The following is a 4838-nucleotide window of genomic DNA, read 5'->3' on the forward strand; positions in this document are numbered from 1 at the left end:
TCTGACTTGTCTTCTCTGCTCCGTTGGGTTCTGAAACTCGAGATTCATGAAGTTCAAAAGTAGAAAATAATTGTTCTAAAGTACTTACCTCGAGATCCTTAGAGATGTAATGTGCATCTATTAAGGAGGCCCACTCTAGAGTTCTCGGGAAGGCATTGAGCGCGTATCTGATAGAATCCCGGTTGGTTACCTCTTCTCCAAGGTTCGTGTAAAATACCGGAAAATAGGCGAATATTAATAAGGGAATTTTCCGGAATTTATGGAAATTTTTCGGGAATTTTTCGGAGCTCGTACGGATGAGTTGACGGGGATAAAAAACGGGGTCCGGAAAAGCCTGTTTTGGCTACCCTAATTAAATGAGGAAAAGTTGAATTTTTCTTAATTCTTTTCCTTTATTTATTTATTTCCTTTTTCCTGCATTTTTGCCGTTTCCTCATTTCTTCTCCCCGACGCCGATCGTGCGCCTTCTCCCCGTGCCCTAACCGACCGCACGAGCGGTTCCTTCTCCCCGAGTGCACAAAAAAAAAACCCTCGGCTACTTCTCCTTCTTTCCCTTCCGAGCCGCACAATCGCTGCACATTGCTGGCCAAGCTTCAACTCCTCTGTGACGTCGCTGCCGCCACTTGAGGCCGCACCTCTGTGAAGCCGCCGATCGCCTCCTAGTCGTCTCCACCATCGCCGCCCCATCCGGCTGATTTCCGTGCCCTAGTTGTGGGTTCACAGCCGCCGGCGCCGCACGGAGCAGCATCGACGACGAGTTTCTTCTCTGCTGTGCTCGTGCCCTAGCTAGCCGCCGGCGCCTCTTTCCTTTCGAGCAGGGCAGATTTGACCTAGGGCTCGAGTTCGGTGGCACATCTCTCCCCTTTTCTCGATTCAGTCACGTAAGTTTACTATGATAGTGCTGATTTAGGGTTACCGGTGGCCGGATTGGAGGTACATTTTCCTCTTATATTTGGATTTAGTAGTAGGGTGTTATCCTTGCTAAATCTGCCAACAAAACTGAGTTGTGCAGGGATCTCGTCACTTCCGGCCAGATCCGAGGAAAAATTGTAGCTTGCTGCTGGAATCAACACTGTCCCACTGTTTTAGTTCTGTTCCGACAGTGAGGAAGAATTTTCAGAGCTGCCAAATCTGATTGGTATCGCAGCGTGTACCTCCGACAACGATCAGCGGTGAAATCCCTCAATCTGGGTGAGTTTTGGATTGAAGTAAGAGCATTGTTATTAGAATAAATATAGATTACATGGTTAGGTATCAAGTTCATGTATTAATCTGACACAATTTGATTGTAGATAATTGGAGATACCTAATCCATTGTAGTTGTGAAAAGGGTTAGGGTTAATGAGTTTAACTCTAATTGATTAATGAAATTATGATTTGGTTTGGTTAATGAAGGCATGATAGAATTAACTAAATTAAATATTGTGACACAGGATTTTGACACGAGACGAGTATCTCGGAGTCGGATTGGACTTTTCTATTTTCGTAGGCGAGTACTTTTGACTTATTGTCTTTGATATGCTTAGTAATGAAATAATATGTTGCATTAATTGTGTTTCCTATTTGTTTCGGTTAATCACTGCCCAACACATGTTACCTGTTTGATTGATTGTTTGATTTCATTTCGTATTGATCTTGTACCGATCTATCATGCTCATGGCTAGTGATATAACCATGTTTTACCATGTCAGGACCTAGGTTTAATACCTTATTTGATCAGTATACCTTGATATGATTTATTCACTATGGTGCCCATTGTTATATGTCCAGAGGTTGGTTTAGTATATTACCATGCTTAGTGACATGCACCATTTGCATGATCGCATCTTTGGCGATAGATTGCTCCATTATTGTTGAGCACTTTGCCGCCATCATTGTTCGGTGCTCTGCTGACGCCTCATGGGTAGCGTGACACGTGGTAGCACGCCGTTTGACTCTTCCTGCTCCGTTGATCCGCTCGGGTAGTGTGACGCATGTAGCACGTTAGAGATTCCTCCCCGTCATAGTGTACGGGAGATGAGAGCATTACGCCCCCATTTATGATTTGGGGTAGAGTACGTATGTACCGACAACATCCCGTCCACTCGATCACTCATCAGGAGTGTTGTTGAGTGCACGGTTGTCACAGCCCTACCCACTTGGTCCCACTTTGTTGTGAGTTGGCGCGTCAGGGGTGACCATGACATTGGCATCATATGCATGATGCATTTATTGTTTGTGATTGTGTTTGCTGCATTTATATGCTGCATATTGTTTGGATACCTATGTTTGACATGCATACATGTCTTCTATATCTTTCGGACTGTCTGTCCTTATACCGGGTCCTGGTTAGTACAGATTCTCTCCTTTCTTCTTCGGTTTGCATTTACCTTTATCTTTATCAGGAGACTGTACGCATGATTAGTGCTAGGTGTTATTTCTTTACTTTGCATATCAATTGTACCTGCTGAGTGTTGGACTCACCCCGCCTCCATTGTTGATATTTTCAGGTTGATGCTGTCAGGAGAGAGTTCCAGTTGCTGGTCCCTGCAGACCTCGAGGATTTGATTGGTTTTTCGTTTGGTTCCCTTTTCTGTTCTAGACTGTTTGAACTTGTTATGTTCTGGATTTATTTTACTTATGGACATGGTATAGATTTTATTATATCGATGGATTTGGATTTGGTTTTTATTCTACTACATGCCTGCCTGGACGGCAGAAGAGGTGAGATCGTCGGATTTGAGCTTTACGAGTGTAGTGGAGTAGGGTGGATTTCGAGTCAGAGTATTATTTTACTGTTTAATTATCTTAACTGCGTGGTTGTGACAGCCAGAGGCTGAATAGATTATATATAACTGCGTGGTGATGTTTTATTTTGTTGTTATTATTCCAGCTGTCTGTGGCTGAGGTATTTGTGAGATGTAGAAAAGTTTCAGATTGTCCACCGTACAGGGGAGATGCTGCCGAAATTTTCTCGGACAGGGACTCCTCTGGGGCGTGACAATTTAGTGGTATCAGAGCACAGTTTTACGACCTTTTGTTTCGTATTTTGGATTTTCGGGATTTATCTGATACCAATTTAGTGGTATCAGAGCGGGTTATGATACCTACTTTTGGTGTTCTGGAGATTTATCGGATACCAGCTTTTAGTATTCTGGATATTTGGGTTAGCCAGGTTTGCGAGTCAAACTGGGCATTATCGGATTTTCGATATGGTTATGTTTCGGATTTCCGTTTCGGATTTATTTGGATTTCCGGCGATATGTACGTTCGGAATTTTGAGGTCAAATTGGGGACTAATTTAAACATCTAACAACCAATTAGTGTTTAATAATAGATATTGGTGACTTTTTTTATCGTAATTTAATTTAATGAGTGAATTAATATTTTGATCATTATGTTTGACTGAATTAGATTTAGATCATAAATGTTAATATAGGGACTGAATCAGATTTAGATCATAAATGTTAATTCTGATAGCTAATATTCCATATAGAATAGATTTCGGATCAATTATTAGTGTAATTTTCTAATGAATGACATTGGCTAGAGCATAAATCTGAATGATTTAAACTGCTTATTTTTATGTGTCCGACACACCTGTGCCCCCAGTGCCTACAGTAGCAGCAGCTGCACCATATCCGGTACCATTACCTACCGTACCTCCAGCTGCCACCACTTTTGTTCCCCAGTCAGTACCACCGACGGCTTACGCTCCGGTATATACAGTAGCACCGGGAGTTCCTCCTCCGGTCTATTCCGCGGTACCACCTGTAGTATCAGCTCCAGTGTTTCCGCCAGTTCCTGCAGCCGTCCCGACACAGCTCACTGATATTGTCACTGCACGAGCTAGGATTCCAGCACTGGCTCTGTCACTCGTTTCACTCTTTTCCACGGAGATCTCGATCCGAGTATGGCTCTGTCATGGATAGAGACTATGGAGCAGACTTTCTTCTATATGGCTTGCTCCGAGTGGGAGAAAGCGGTCACGCTACCATTTACGGATGAAGCTAATGCCCGTGGGTTACTCGGCTCTATTATTGGTGAGCGAACGTCACATGGACCAGTTCGAGAGGCTTTGAGAGCCGCTTTTCCACCGCCCCTATCGATGGCTCACGATGGATTTTATGAGTTTGAGGCAGAATAATCGCTTAGTGACCGAGTATAATACTGAATTCCTCCGGTTGACTCAGTTTTGTCCAGAGTTAGTTGCGGAGGACAGAACTCGCATGATGCAGTTTATACAGGGATTGGATGGTTATCTGCATGTACAACTTGCCGGATTAGGGATTACATCTTATTCGATGCATTGAATCGAGCTTTGATGATAGAGTTAGCTTCACAAAGATATCCGGACAGAAAAGAAAGCATACTGGTCGACATCGTGGCAGTCCAGCAGACACAAAGCGGCAGATCGAGTAGTCGCAGCGATCGGTCGAGTTCTTCCGGGTTTCTTGTAGGCCTCAAGTCGTGATGCCTTCCTCGGACGCTTCCGGTCTCCTGCAGATCGGAAACACCCACCGATATATGATGTTTCCGATGTGGTTCCAGACCACATCACTTCACAAGATTGGAACAGTCTTGCTTTTATTGCAACCGCCGGGCACCGTAACCGAGATTGTCACCAAGGCTCAAGACACGGCCTCCGGAGGGTTAGAGCAGAGGGGACAGTCTAGTCAGTCAGTGTCTCGACGAGGAGGGCGGAGATTCACACCTTCACAGGGAGCAGCCCTCGCAGCAAAGATTTGACATGCTTGGACAGAGTACTCAGTGCTCAGTAGCACCCCGTAGTTTTGCTCCGTGACCTTATTATCCGACTCGAGGCGATGTCGACTCCCCACCAAGACAAGACGTCACCA

General features: G+C 44.5%; 1 long non-coding RNA gene across 1 annotated transcript; it reads left to right on the forward strand.

Moving 5' to 3' along the window:
- Positions 1-524: 524 nt before the first annotated feature.
- LOC122012729 lies at positions 525-1473 on the forward strand. Its single transcript, XR_006120309.1, has 3 exons — positions 525-933; positions 1013-1191; positions 1434-1473. It is a non-coding gene; the product is annotated as an uncharacterized LOC122012729 (long non-coding RNA).
- The last annotated feature ends 3365 nt before the right edge of the window (positions 1474-4838 follow it).

Source organism: Zingiber officinale, chromosome 1A (assembly GCF_018446385.1).
Source record: "Zingiber officinale cultivar Zhangliang chromosome 1A, Zo_v1.1, whole genome shotgun sequence".
Lineage (NCBI taxonomy): Eukaryota > Viridiplantae > Streptophyta > Magnoliopsida > Zingiberales > Zingiberaceae > Zingiber > Zingiber officinale.